The sequence below is a fragment of the Cetorhinus maximus genome, chromosome 6, assembly GCF_964194155.1.
Source record: "Cetorhinus maximus chromosome 6, sCetMax3.hap1.1, whole genome shotgun sequence".
In the NCBI taxonomy this organism is placed as follows: Eukaryota; Metazoa; Chordata; class Chondrichthyes; order Lamniformes; family Cetorhinidae; genus Cetorhinus; species Cetorhinus maximus.
In genome coordinates this window covers 48,828,434-48,844,391 of record NC_135884.1, presented here as the reverse complement: position 1 = coordinate 48,844,391, position 15,958 = coordinate 48,828,434, and the positions used below count along the sequence as shown (strand labels likewise).

At 38.9% G+C, this 15,958-nt stretch overlaps 1 protein-coding gene across 15 annotated transcripts in view; it reads left to right on the top strand.

The window, feature by feature from the left end:
* The window catches only part of foxp1b (forkhead box P1b), a 505,775-nt gene that overhangs the window by 350,496 nt on the left and 139,321 nt on the right, over positions 1–15,958 (top strand). The window contains exon 1 of one of the 15 annotated variants that reach the window (XM_078543718.1): positions 5,818–5,907. The exons of the other annotated variants lie outside the window; for them this stretch is intronic. The gene's annotated coding sequence lies outside the window, so the exon portion shown is untranslated. Of the gene's footprint in view, positions 1–5,817; positions 5,908–15,958 lie in introns of those variants that run through there. 15 annotated transcript variants of the gene reach the window in all.

The window sequence follows — 15,958 nt, the reverse complement described above, 5'->3', positions numbered from 1 at the left end:
TGGGTGGAGCTGAGGAATGGGAAAGGTGTGACCACACTAATAGGGTTGTATTATAGACCGCCCAATAGTCAGAGAGAATTGGAGGAGCAAATCTGTAGAGAGATAGCAGACAGATGTAAGAAACAGAAAATTGTGATAGTAGGAGATTTTAACTTTCTACATATTGACTGGGACTCCCATACTGTAAAAGGGCTGGATGGCTTGGAGTTTGTCAGATGTGTTCAGGAAAGTTTTCTAAATCAATATATAGAGGTACCAATGAGAGAGGATGCAATACTTGATCTCCTATTAGGGAACCAGACAGGTCAGGTGACAGAAGTATGCGTAGGCGAACATTTTGGGTCCAGTAACCACAATGTCATTAGTTTTAAGTTAATTATGGATAAGGATAGGTCTGGTCCTTGAGTTGAGATTCTAAATTGGAGAAAGGCCAATTTTGTGGAAATGAGAAAGGATCTAGGAAGAGTGGATTGGGATAAGTTGTTTTCTGGCAAGGATGTGTTCAGTAAGTGGAAGGCATTCAAAGGCGAAATTTTGAGAGTGCATAGTTTGCATGTTCCTGTCAGGATTAAAGGCAAAGTTAACAGGCATAGGGAACCTTGGTTTTCAAGGGATATTGGCGATCTGATTAAGAAGAAGAGAGAGGTGTATAGGCAACAAGGAGCAAATGAGGTACTTGTAGAGTATAGAAAATGTAAGAAAATACTAAAAAAGGAAATCAGGAAGGCAAAAAGAAGACATGAGGTTGCTTTGGCAGATAATGTGAAGGTAAACCCGAAGGGTTTCTACAAGTATATTAAGAGTAAAAGGATAGTAAGGGACACAGTTGGTCCCCTTGAAGATCAGAGTGGTCATCTATGTGTGGAGCCTCATGAGATGGGGGAGATCTTAAACAGTTTTTTTGCATCAGTATTTATTCAGGAAACTGGCATAGTGCATAAGGAAGGAAGGGAAACAAGCAGTAGTGTCATGGAATATATAGAGATTAAAAAGGAGGAGGTGCTTGCTGCCTTACAGCGAATAAAGGTAAATAAATCCCCCGGGCCTGACATGATATTCCCTCAGACCTTGAGGGAGACTAGTGTAGAAATTGCAGGGGCCCTGGCAGAAATATTTAAAATGTCCTTAGCCACGGGTGAGGTGCTGGAGGATTGGAGGGTAGCTCATGTTGTTCAGTTGTTTAAAAAAGCCTCCAAAAGTAAACCAGGTAATTACAGGCCAGTGAGCCTGACGTCAGTAGTAAGTAAATTATTAGAAGGTGTTCTGAGAGATCGGATATACAATTATTTGGACAGCCAAGGGCTGATTAAGGATAGTCAGCATGGCTTTGTGCGTGGTAGGTTGTGCTTAACAAACCTTGTAGAGTTTTTTGAGGAGGTTACCAAGAAAGAAGATGAAGAAAAGGCTGTGGAAGTTGTCTACATGGACTTTAGTAAGGCCTTTGACAAGGTCCCACATGGGAGGTTAGTTCAGAAGGTTCAGACACTTGGTATCCATGGAGAGGTTGTAAACTGGATTCGAAATTGGCTGTGTGGGAGAAGACAGAGAGTGGTAGTGGATGATTGCTTCTCAGACTGGAGGTCTGTAACCAGTGGTGTGCCTCAGGGATCTGTGCTGGGATCATTATTGTTTGTTGTCTATATCAATGATTTGGATGATAATATGGTAAATTGGATCAGCAAGTTTGCTGATGACACTAAGATTGGAGGCGTTGTGGACAGCGAGGAAGGCTTTCAAAGCTTGCAGAGGGATCCGGACCAACTGGAAAAATGGGCCAGAAAATGGCAGATGGAATTTAATGTGGAAAAGTGTGAGGTGTTGCATTTTGGAAGGACAAACCAAGGTAGGACATACACAGGAAATGGTAGGGCACTGAGGAGTGCGGAGGAACAAAGGGATCTGGGAGTTCAGATACATAATTCCCTGAAAGTGGCGTCACAGGTAGACAGGGTTGTAAAGAAAGCTTTTGGCATACTGGCCTTCATAAATCAAAGTATTGAGTATAGGAGTTGGGATGTTATGGTGAGGTTGTATAAGACATTGGTGAGGCCAACTTTGGAGTATTGTGTGCAGTTCTGTTCACCCAACTACAGGAAGGATATCAGTAAGATTGCGAGAGTGCAGAGAAGATTTACTAGGATGTTGCCGGGTCTTAAGGAGTTGAGTTACAGGGAAAGATTAAACAGGTTAGGACTTTATTCCTTGGAGCGTAGAAGAATGAGGGGAGATTTGATAGAAGTTTACAAAATTATGGGGGGTATAGACAGAGTAAATGCGAGTAGGCTCTTTCCACTTAGATTAGGAGAGATAAACACGAGAGGACATGGCTTTAGGGTGAAAGGGGAAAGGTTTAGGGGGAACATTAGGGGGAACTTCTTCACTCAGAGAATGGTGAGAGTGTGGAACGAACTACCATCTGACATGGTAAATGCGGGCTCTCTCTTAAGTTTTAAGAATAAATTGGATAGATACATGGATGGGAGAGGTCTGGAGGGTTATGGACTAGGTGCAGGTCAATGGGACTAGCGGAATAATATTTCGGCACTGACTAGAAGGGCCGATTGGCCTGTTTTCTGTGCTGTAGTGTTCTATGGTTCTGTGTGGTGCAGGTACATGTTAACATTAGGGTGTTTGGGACTGTAAGGGTTAATGTAGGACTGGAGAAACAGTACTGCCCACATTATGATGGAGAGGTCACAGAGGAGTAGTAGAGTGAAAAGTGAGTCTGTTAAAAGTTGGCATGAAAATACCACCTAATCAGGACTGTATCCTCTATATATGTATATAGTTAGGCCTTATTAATAAAACGTTATTATTCAACCATACAAGCCTCCAGACCTCTTCATGGGACAACATACAACCTTAAAACAGCGCACACACACAACTGTTAGGAAGGGAGCTCCAGGATTTTAACCCAGCGACAGTGAAAGAACGATGGTAACGTTCCCCATCAGGATGGTTTGTGGCTTGGAGGGGAACATGCAGGTAGTGTTGTGCCAATGCATTTGCTTCCCTTGTACTTCTAGGTGCTAGAGGTCACGGGTTTGGAAAGTGCTGTCGAAGAAGGCTCTGTTGAGTTTCTGCAGTGCATCTTGTATATGGTACACACTGATACCACTGTGTGCTGGTGATTGTAGCCATAGTATTTATATGACTAGTCCAGTTAAGTGGGGGATTCAGCATGGGTAATCCATTCCTAGGATAGCAGGATTGTCATATGAAGAGAAATTGGGTCGACTAGGCCTGTATTCACTGGAGTTTAGAAGAATGAGATGGGACCTCATTGAAAAATATAAAATTCTGACAGGGCTGGACAGACTGGATGCGGGGATGATGTTTCCTCTGGCTGGGGGTCTAGAACAAGGGGTTACAGTCTCAGGATACGGCATAAGCCATTTAGGACTGAGATTAGGAGAAACCTCTTCACTCAGAGGGTGGTAAACTTGTTGAATTCTCTACCACAGAAAGCTGTGGAGGCCTAGTCGCTGAATATATTTAAGAAGGAAATAGATTTCTAGACTCTAAAGACATTAAGGGGTATGGGGAGAGTACGGGAGAGATAGAGGATCAGCTATGGATCATATTGAGTGGTAGAGCAGGCTCGAAGGGCTGAATGACCTACTCCTGCTCCTATTTTCTATGTTTCTATTGAATGTCAGGGAGAGATGGTTAGATTGTTTCTTGTTGGAGATGGTCATTACCTGGCACTTGTGTGGTATCAATGTTACTTGCCACTTATTAGCCCAAGCCCGAATGTTGTCCATGTCTTGCTGCACATGGACAGGGATTATTTAAGTATCTAAGGAATCGCGTATGTTACTGAACAATGTACGATCATCAACGAACATGCTCACTTCCAACCTTATGTTGGAGGGAAGGTCATTGATAATGTAGCTAAAAATGGTCGGGCCTAGGATACTACCCTGAGGAACCCCTGCAGTGATGTCCTGGAACTAAGATGATTGACCTCCAACAACCACAACCATCTTCCTTTGTGCTAGGTATGACTCCAACCAGTGGAGAGTTTTCCCCCGATTCCCATTGATTTCAGTTTTGCTGGGGCTCCTCGATGCCACGTTCGGCCAAATGATGTCTTCATTTTAAAGGTACTCACTCTCCGCCTTACTTTTTCAGTTTGGCTCTTTTGCCCATATTCGGTCCAAGGCTGTGGTCAGGTGCCAGTGGCCCTGCCAGAACCCAAACTGCACATCGGTGAGCAGGTTATTGCTGTGCAATTGTTGCTTGATATCACTGTAGGCCACACCTTCCATTGCTTTGCTGATAATTGAGAGTAGACTGATTAGGGGTGGTAATTGGTGGTGTGGTTTGTCCTGTTTGTGGATCGGACATTCCTGGGCAATTTGACACATTGTTGGATAGATGCCAGTGTTGTAGCCGTACTGGAAGTTTGGCTAGGGCCATGGCTAGTTCTGGAGCACAAGTCTTTGATACTACTGCCAGAATGTTGTCGGGACCCAGTGCCTTCAGCCATTTCTTGATTTCACGTGGAGTGAATTGAATTGGCATCTGTAATGCTGAGGGTCTCAGAAGGAGGACGAGATGGATCATCCACTCGGCTTCTTACTGAAGACAGTTGCAAATGTGCTGGGCTACCCCATCATTGAGGATGGAGATATTTGTGGAGTTGCCTCCTCTGATGAGTTGTTTATTTATCCACCATCATTCACGACTGGTTGTGGCAGGACTGCAGAGCTTTGATCTGATCTGTTGGTTGCTATTAGGAGATGAATACAAGCAGCCTATGAGGACTTAATCTCTAATATTTTTCTATGTTCAGACAGCCGGGCTGAGATAGGAATCATGCAGTGTGGGAACCAGGGACACAAATATATATCCTATCAACATGTGATACAGTGCATTTGTCTGTATCAGAACTTCAGCAAAACATGAAGGAATGGAATTGTTATGTTGGAATCCTCTGACCAAATCAGTCACATATTTATCAAGATTCCATAATGAAAGTTCAAATGCTGGGAGAACCTTCTGTTCCCAGGGAGGTCTGAGGGGGAGGTGGGGGCAGTGCAAAGAGAAGAAAATGATGTAAATAAAGAAATGTGTTAACCAACACTTTAATTTATGCTTTGCTTATATAAGTGTCATACATCATCTAATAAGTGATAATTTAGGAGTTGAATTTCAACAGTAGAGGTAAAAAAGCACAAAGCTAATGTTTAGAAACATTCCTTCACTGCTGTTGCTATGTATGAACCAATTGAAACACCAAAATCTGTTTCAAAAATTCCACTGAAGTATACATTCATGAAACCTGTTATTTTGAATATGAGCACTTACGTGCAAGTTGGGCATGCAAAACAATATATTCAGCGCAAAAAAAGACAATTTGTTTTTAGCAAATACTCATTCAGAAATTTATTTACAAAACAGGAAGTGGGGACAGTTTGACATTAGAAATGCAGTGCTGATTACTTTTAATAAAAATGGTTGTACCTCATCTCTCAGTACAGTGTTCTCACTGGATTATTAAGCTCTAACTCTAGTAGCAGTTGGAGCTGGTTGATATTAATAGACAAAATTACAAAGCTGCAATAAAAACAGCATTTTTCTTTGCAAATATGAGCTGGAATCCATATTGTAAATAATTCGTTGTGAAATCTCAATTACACAAGGACTCTGTTTTACCTGTCGTCTCAAAAGAGGAGGGCCACTACAAAAGGCATCTGAATCTCAAGGATTGATTCTGGTGAGTAGTTGACTATGATTGGTGAGCAGGGTGTGGCTGATTGGTTTTCCACCATGTCAGTCGGTGCTCACCCTTGCGAGTGTAATCTGTCTGTATCTGCAGAAAGCTGAGTTTGTACAGGAGGCTTATTAGTGTTTCATGGCCCACCACTCTGTTTACTACGGCAGCTAAATGGAGTTTGTCAGGTTTGTCAATATGATTGATTCTACAATTTTAGTACCTTTCTTCTGTAAAACTGACAATTTAATTTATCTAGGAGAAAAGAAGCAGCACAACTTCCTTTGTGCAATATTTTATCATTGTTACTACTTTATTCATCAGCTTCCTTTAAGAGTTCTTTACATCATTGAAACCATTGTCACTTACTGTGTTTTTCAATTGCAGGAACAGGTTTTGTGAATATTCATTTATGCTGCATTTAATGGCAATTTATTAAATGTTAGAATAATAAAATAGAAATGTCCTAGAATATTCTTTGTTGATGGCCACAACCTTTTTAATCCATTTCAATATTTTTATATGGTCATGCAGATGCCAACTGTCCATATGTCAACTACTGTATGTTGCAAGAATAATGAAAATGAATGGATTAAGTTAAGGTGAATGCTGAGTTTGTGTCATGCACCCTCTCATGTAAAGTGTACGGTATTGGGTATGTTTTCTTTCACTGAACACAGTCACATTCCTGCATAGTCCAATAGGGTGTGAGATGCAGAGAACTTGAATGTCAACGTTACAATGTTGAGAATCAACTGGGATGTTGTCATACTGAGACCTTCAGGAAATGAAGTAATGGGAGGATGGTATTTTTGAAAACTGTGCACACATTTTAAATGATGCCACATTTTAAGTGCAGACATAAGATCTCTTACGGTTCTCTTTCTGTTTGTACAAAAGGGAGTTTCCACATTTTAGGTCATTTGAGTTGTCAGCAATGGTTTTAAAAGTCACTTGATAAGGCACTAATTAGGAGACAAATGAGTGACATGTTCTCTGGTGACTGTACTGTACTTACTGTAAGGAAATGGATAATCCTATCTTGACCGTTTTAATGATTGTCTGCAGGAGAGGTTTCTAAATGTTGTTTGTTTTTAGTTCATATGCACTTGTGTGCTTTATTAGCTCAAAGTTTTATCTTTTGAAGTGGGTTTTGACTTTCAAATTTCTATCACTTTTTATCTGAAACCAAATACGGTGTTAAGTTACAGGTTACTGTATGCACTAACTCTATCTGGAGTGGATTGCGATTGATATAAAGAGCTTAAAGCACCACTTAGATGATAAAGACATTGCTTTTATGTTGTGGAGCACTGTGGTTAAAGGATTTACCTGAGCCCCCAATTCACAGCTGGTTTGGAGCAGACGAATTCCGCTGGCTGGGGGGAAAAAATGTTTGTTTTGATTTTCAGTTTCTACTTTCAATTTGAAATTTCAACGTGGTGTGTGAACAAAACTAAATGTAGATGATGTATTCCAGCAATGTGCAGCTGACTTGGCATAGAATCTCAGAGTGCTGAACTGAGAACTGATTTGTCTGACAGTTTATAATCAAAGTTGATTTATTGTTCATTAGTAGTGCATTAGCCCTTTCAGGAAAGGCAGTTATTTGTGCAGTGGCCTGTCAACCAGAGAGACTGCTAGCACCTGTCATTTCTTTACCATGACATCGGCAACCATATATTACTGTACTGAGTGGTGCATCGGCACAGTAGGACTGAGTCTGATATTTTCTTTGGCTGTCGTTTTGCGTGCATATTTTAATTGATGGCACTGTAAGCAACAACAAGAGAATGTTAAACAAAACAAAATGTGACAACTTTTGTCTGTCGTCATGGAAATGAGGATTAACTTGTGTTGTTACAAAGGATAGAGTCAAAACAATCTATGCCGTAGCGTTGCACCAGGATGCATTGTCTTCTATGAATTTTCATGGGGCAAGGATTTTAAAGGCTGTGATCTTAATTAAATCTCAACCGACTCAAATAATACGTCTGAAGGCATGCAGCGTTGTATAACCTTGCTGAGCGGATAAACCATAAATCATCAGCCCACATGATAGGAAGAGGTGTTGAACATGGCTTTTTCTTAATTTTTAGGTGTAGCCTTAAGATAATGAATGCCACAGAATGCAACAAGATTCACAATATAAAAATCCACTTTGACCTCTGAAAAGGGGTGTTACTTAAAACAAAAAGTCATAAGAGAAAGAAGGGGGAAGGCAGAGAAAGAAAAGAAGGGGGAAAAAGACTTGCTGTGTTGCCTCTTTGTTATGTTGGTTTTGGTATACATTTTGTCTGCAGCCTCTGAGCCTCCAAACATCTGAGTGCTGAGATAAGATGTTAAACCAACGGTAGCTTGTGTTTTCCCTTTCAAAATTGCTAGTGGCGGAGCTGTAAACACCTGTGGGTAACAAGAGCTGACTGTGGGAAAGTCCTGACACCACTAACTCAATTTATTGTTTTTGGGTGAAAGGCTTAGCTGGTTTCTTTTAATGGTTTGTTTGTTCAAAAAGAAAACAAAAATGACCTTCAGGGGAAAATTATTTGTTTATTTTGAGAGATTATTAAATGCATGCTCTACACTGAAGCTTTGTGCTTGCATTATTTTGTTATCTATTTGGGCTAGAATTAAGATCTAAATCTAGTGTCTTAAGGTACATATCTATGCATATGGTTTCCTGAATGTAAACTAATATAACCTGTATAATAAATTAACCAAATTTACTTGGAAGGCATCCTGTTTTACTTGTCCTGAGCTCTGAAGCACTCAGCTTTCATCTTTAATTTTGGGATCATAAAAATTATGAAAGGCAATTAATAAAAATGAGTTTTAAATTTTAATACATTTCTGATCATTTCAGCCTGGGCAATCAGTGAGGGGAACACATGTTTTAAAAGGGCATGGTGTTCTTCAAAGAAATAAATGTGGTTAAGTTATTGTTTTAAAAAAAGATTGTGTTGTTGTTATCATCATATATTTAGTCACGAGTTGATGTGTTAACATTAAGAATTTGTGGATAAAAATGCTGAAGTCAGTTGCTTCTGATTGACGATTTTTAATGGCTGTGCTGGAATTTCACAGGTTGCTGTATGCATGCCTCTACTTAAGAGAAAGATATTTTTAAAGGGATGAAGCATGATTTGTTTGCACGACTTACCCTTGCTTCTGAAGTCAACTTCATTATTATTAAAATATTTCTGAACATGGTAAACCAACAATATCAGAAAGGTCAGCCTCTCTGATTTTCTCTGGGGCTTGTTATTTTGTACTTTTCAATTTTATTTGATGTCCTGACAAAACAAGATGACATGAGGAAGCATACATTAAAATCTGATTTTCATCTAACCTGTTACAACATTGGCAGCTTAATTTCTGCTGCCATTGATAGAAGTTGTCTCTTTGTGCAATTACTTTAATTGCCACACTACTCTGAAAAAGGTTTCTTTCAGTGCTTCCGATTTGTCTTGATTTGCTTTTGGCTTTTTGAATTCATTTTGACCTCTGACAGTTCAAGAGCATTCTGGATAGAGTGTGTCTTCATTAGGAGTGAATCAGTGAATAGTGAAATCATCAGAGGAGCGACTGATGTTTTCTCATTAGAATCTAATTTGCACCCTTTTGCTTAGATGTGATGTATAGCCCATCTACCCAAAGGATATGTCTGGTGCAGGCTATGTGCTGCACTCCCTATGTATTTAAACTAAATAAAAGTTTAAAACTGTTCAATGGAAACCTGAAGGTTTCAGATTCTGTAATGACAGAATGACTGAAATGAGAAGACTGTTATGTTAAAATTGTGTGTGGAATGTAATAATTCAGATGTATGCATGAGTACATTTCTGAGATTTGTAGCTTCTGACTGCATATTTTGGTTGTACTGATTTGATTGCCATTATTCTCGTACTTTGTGCTTTGAATACTCCTCCTAGGATATTCTTTAAGAGCCTTTCTATTAAAACCTAAAGCAGTGCATAAAAGTTTGCAGAAAACTTTTCAGTTTTTGCCGCATTTCTTCAAACTGATATTGACATTTTTTCATAATAGGCAACTGCATACCATTTCCTTTACATTATTGCGCTTTACAGTAACTTTAAACATAGAAATTTCCTTCGAAGTAACAGCTAGAAGTATGCATTTGATGTGATGCTGTAACCAATTAACTAAGAAATATTGACCCTTATCTATGCTTCCAACCATTGATTATGTTCCGTAACTTGTAAATCAATTCTGTCAGAATATTCTATTAATTACATCATTTACCTTGTCTCCAGGAGTATATGTAATATATTTTCCTTATTATAATAGAGGCTATTTTCAATTAAATCTTCTGCAGGCATGTAGAGCAATGCAAGGCACATACATAGGCTACTGTGTACATGGCCCATTAACTGTTCTCCATTTAATGATGATTGAATGAAAATTAAAAATTTAAGAGACTGATTAAGCAGCTGGGGTAAACTTTCCTTCATCAAGTAGCAGTATACAGCTTTTACTGTCATGATGCTAAAATATTTCAGAAATGCTAGAACTTTGACTCTAGTAGAATAATAGTGATTCTGCAGCATGAAAGCAGGTGTCGATGAACTAGCTTTTAGCACTAGGCTGATGTTGATTATACGATTCTTACATGGACATTTAGGATATGTACCATGTTTTTAGTATGATATCTTGTGATATGACAGGATATGTCTGTCATGTGGTATCTTTTTTAAAAATTGTATTTCACTGCAAGTCTGCACTCTACATTTGGTCTTTTTTGCTTTTTATTGATTTGCTTTTCCATTGTTTTAAAAATGTGCAATACGATGTTTGTACTGAAACTTATTGGGCCGTAACTTCTGATGGAGTAGGGTTGCCACTCTGCTCAAATGTACTTACCTTAAAATCCAGGCGATCCTATCTCCCGACACCTTCTGACTCAGGCCGGGTGAGATCTGGGCATGTCCCTGGGGCCTAGCTGCAAGTCACAGGTATGGAAGCCACATCCCTTTTTTTACGGCACTAACTGCTGTAAATCAGGTAAGTTTAAAGGTCCAGTCAGGTTTAAAGATCCTTGACAAGCGAGTGAGAAAAGTATACATGGTAAGTGGGTAAGATTGGGTCAGGCCTTGGGAGGGTGGTGGGAGAATGGATGTCGGGTCAGGTTGGGCCTGGGGGTGGGTGGGTGTCGAGTCAGTTAGGGCCTTGGAGATGAGGGGAGGGCAAGACCCCTGGAGGGCCAGGGAGGTGGGGGGTAATTGGTGGTGGGTGGGTAGTTGTGGATTGGGGGTAGTCAAGCGGCGGGGTGGGAGAGGAGACCTGTGGGGAGTAGGGTTAGTCGAGGGGGTGGGGGTTCGGGGAGCTATCAGGGGAGCCCTGTGGGGGGCGGGGTCAGTGTGGGATTGTACAGTTGTCACCCAGAAGCTACAGTTGGTTTTAATTCTTCTAACTTTTTCTGGGTAACTACTGATGTAAGACAGTCGGAACTATTTGAATTTGGCGATTTAAATCACATTATCAGATGATTCCAGTGAAAGGACAATTTCCTATGGGAAGTTTGTACTTCCCAGACAATTGCCATGCAAACCTTACCTGGGAATATCCGGTGGAATATCCCCAGTACATCCTGGGGGTAGCCCCCTCCCCCCTGAAAACGACGCCCTGGAGCTCGGGAAGTTATGGCCCAATATTTAGGATTGTAATTTAAGTCAATTTTACCGACTATATATATATTGACAGACCACTGCTCCAGTGACATTTGACAGGCACACGTGAGTCTAGATGAAGAGATTACCTGGCTGTAACAATCACCTGAAATCATTCCCGGGGAGGGTCATGATGGACGATCATCGCTGTAGTTATGACACATTTAAGTTAAGAACTTATAAATATAGTTTCCCAAACATTGTGGCCAGAAAATTGGATCACCATACCCCCATTGTACAGGTGCCCAAGGATCCAGTGTGGTGGGTTAATTGTGCACACTTATTCTGCTGCAGAAGTGCAGCATCTGCCATATTGGATCAGGCTGCTCTATAGGTGTCTAGAGTGCATGCCTGAAAATACTGTTGGGCTCCGAATTTGCATGTGCAATGGACACAATACCTGTTTCAGACTTCTTTGTGAAAATGGCCTGCAATTAACTACAGCATGTACCATGCTTGCTTTACTCAAGTTTTTCAGACATGGAGAAGCTAAACCGATAGTCCTGAAATGAAACTCTGAAGGTAGCCAGCCAAAGGCTTTTTTTGTGACCATTTTATGGAGCTAGAAAAAGCAAGAGTCAGGGCCTCAGCTTCATATTAAAACTACCAGCCACCAATCACCCCTATCCTGATTGCCCTCTGCCCTGGTAGCTTTCTCTCCCTAGGCCTCCAGCCGCCATTTAAATTGACTGATCTTGCTGCATCCAGTGATCAGTGAAATGCCTCTAGGGCCATGACTAATGCCCACAGTTAGCTGGTGCCTCCTTAATGAGGCTGGTAAGCCAGTTTGCTGTGGCCCTACCACTGGATGGACCCATTATATGGATGTAACATGCGCTACACTGAGTTCATGCCCCAGTTTGGGCATGGTCCAATTCCTAGGCCCAGATTCCTTTTAATGGCAGTGTTAGAATGACAATTATGAGCAAAACAGATTGTATTAAAACCATGCCAAAATTCTGTAAGCTGCCTTGTGAATTGTTAAAGATTTCATGGACAATATAATATTTTAATTTAATTTGCTGAAAGATTTGAATAATGTTTTTCTCATCACTTGCAAAAAGCTGCTGAAAGGGCACTTTCTGCTGCCGTAGTAAAACATTTGGCACACATTCACCTTTTAATGGTGTCATTTTTTCAGGAGCTATATTTTGTCTTTTATAGATGGCTACATTCTGCAAAAAAAATTGATTGATCAGCACATGTGTACAGCTAATCTCCCTTGTAACAAAATACAGAAGAAAGGTATCAAGGTCCCTTTTCTTAGTGACATAGGTAAAACAAATATGCCTTGTGTAGTCAGAGAGATCTTCGATTTTTGATCACATTTCTAGGTAATGAGTTTTATATTTTCTCTTTAAAAACAAACCTGCAAGCTAAATATCATTTGCTTCATTATACAGGATTTGTAAATGTCAAGAATGTACGTTGCATTTCCCTTCTTTTATAATAAAGTCATTTCAATAAGGTCATTTTTTAAAGTTTATCCTCTTTGTAAATAATTTCTAAGTATGACCTAGTGCAGATTATTTAAAGCAAAACTCTGAAAACTATCTGCTGCTGCCTATTTTATAGGAAATTACTGACTATATATTAATATTTCCTGGTTTCCAATACTAAGATAATCCTGTCGTTTCTTTAATTTTTTTTTCTTGAATGTTATTATGATTATTATGAAATACGCCTGCTACAAAAAGTTTGTGTAGTTCATATGCATTCTCACAACATTGATTCTAGACCAGGCCAGTATTGTTGTTTTATATCATCTTGCTTCATTAAATAAATGCCTTTTTTTTTTGGGTGGGGGAGGGTGGGGAGTTTCATGTTAAGTAATTGAAATGACATTGAAATCTCACAACCTGAGATGGATTGTTGAGAAAGCTGATGCAAGTAATGTTTTCATAATCTTTGGTAAATCTATTTAGCGCAAGAGTTACATTTTCAGTAAAGCAAGCCTTTAATAATGTCTTTTATTCTTTTATTACTAAGTGCAGGTTCATAGGTATTTGTGAGAAAATAATTTTTGAATGAATACTTTTATATCTTAGAATATAGTCACTTGAAATGCAGTAGAATCTCCATAAGAAATGGTGTACATAGGAGGCTGCATTTATCAATGGAGCCAAGAATGATACATTTGTGGAGGGCATTAATTTTGTTAAAGCAAAACTGCACTCTTCAGCTCAGCTGTAGAAAATAATATAGGGTACCAAGTATAAGTTAAACAGTTCTCCATGGGAAAGCAGGGAAACAATTTAACATATCACCCCACGCCAGCTTTATGCACTTTCTAGTACCCATGTGAAGAGTGGCATCAACAGAGACCTAGGAGCAGGTTGTCTAACTGCCCTGGTGGAAAGATATTTAGAAATGCGTGTAAAAACTTAATTCTCTTCTGTAACTATTGTTAAGTATGACAATCCTTAAGTAAAATCCCAATTTGGTTGTGCCATGCCAATAAGAAAGATGAGTTTGATCACTCTTCTATTATTGATACTCCTAACAAAATAGAGTAACATGCAGTGGTAATACCATCTAAAAAGTACACAAGTTTAATTGTTATTTGGGTAGGTGGGGTCACCTTTTGGTAAAGGATTTAGAAAATCTAATTGTGTTCTTTTCCAACAGAAAAATAAAGTAGTTTAGATCGAAGGTGCAGTTACTCCCTAATAGTTTATATAACTCCTATACATCTCAATCATATGGTCTCTGGGGTAAAAACAAAAATCCACCTTTCACTTCCCAATGCTCCTTTTTAGTGTTGTAAATTCCATTGCCACTATTCTTTTTAGTTGCCTTTTTTCGTTGTGGTTTCAGTATTTGTTAATAACTACTAACAATATGCAAATAAAAAAATTAAACATCAAGAAAAGGATCTGTAATCCAGATGCAATGACAGGCAAACATTGCAAATCTGGTTGTACAATGATGTAACAGTTCCTTCATTTTTATTGGAGACTGATCGAGTGTAATGTTTCCTTTTTCTTGTGTTTTCATGTATTAAGTTTTAACTTTTAAATGCAGGAAGATTACAAGAGATGGAATTAGCACAGAATTACTGGATGCATATTTTTACAAAATAAATCTACAGAGCCTAAGCCAAGTATTAATACTTTACCTGATTAGGTATTCACAGACTACATAAGCTATAACTAGCAATAAACTACTGTATTTCCTAATTCATTGTAAATTAGTCCAGCCACTTTTGCTGCATTGGTATTTACACTTAGTGAATATGGATGGCACCAAAACTAATAATTTATGTAGTACATGTGTCTTCTTTGTGCTGGATAGTATGAATAATGAATGTAAAAAAGCTACTTATTACTAAAGATGAATGTTACTTTAAAGGCTTTAATTGCTTCTGCTTCTATTTTCAAAGAACTGAAGAAAATAAACTCATGTCGAAGATTTTTTTAAAAAAGACCCGACTAAGTACTGACAGTGGCATAACTAATACTTTGATGTTGTTGTGAATAGAGATATATGATTAGGAGATTGTTGCAGATTTCACAATAAAACAAAACCTGTAGAAGATAACTTTTGCAATATTAAAGAAACTAAACATGACATCACTGTTCTCAGTGAAGTGCCAGATGGAAAAGAGCCTCAGAACTGAAGATTTTAACAGGGTTTCATAATCTAATAAATACCTCATGCCAATTGCAGTGCTTTATTATTTTAAATGTTCATCCATTTCTTTCATCATTAGTAAATTAATTGGGCTATGAGCTACCCATCAGTGGCAGGGGCGCATTACATCTTGTGACTGGGGTTGTTTATAATTTTTCTAACATTACGTGAGAAATCTGGGAATTTATGAGATGGCACTGTCTTCTCCCCACCTATTTGAGCATCCAGCAACAACATTCTTTGTCACATCATCAACTTATTGGCACTTTGCTTAAAACTTTTGCATAAAACTTGGTAACTTCAAATCATTTAAGCACTAGGTTCCATTTTATATCCTTGTATCTTTAAATTGCCATCATCCTCATCGGATAGGATATTTTTGGCCATTTCCTATAACTATACTCTGGTTACTTAATGAAGATGGACTTGCTGGGAGCTGCCTTCCTATTAATCCATTGATCTTCAAATTCTGACTGTTGACCTTAATTCATCTGATCAGATTTTCACAAAGCTACATCTGATCTATCGCTGCGCGGTGGGTTTTCTTTCTGGATTTGTGCCTCTATACCTGAGGACTCAAACGTAAAAATCTGTTTTGCTGTAAAATGCAAATAGAAAACAAGACAACTCTTTTGTTAAAAAAAATAGTAGTAAAGTTAATCTATGATTTGATTTTAAATAATTAATTGAGCATATCAGATCCCCATCACATGACCCAATTTGTTACTTTGTTCAAAAGGTGCATTACTTGGATGGTCAGCTACAGTTTATTAGGATATGAATAGGGTATGTTTTAAACTTTAAGGTATTGATTTAAAAGTAAAGTAAAATATTTGAATCTTTAGACAACATCAGCCATGTGTAGTAATACCCTTCACCCCGAGTCAGAAGATCTTGAGGTCAAACCCCACTCCAGACT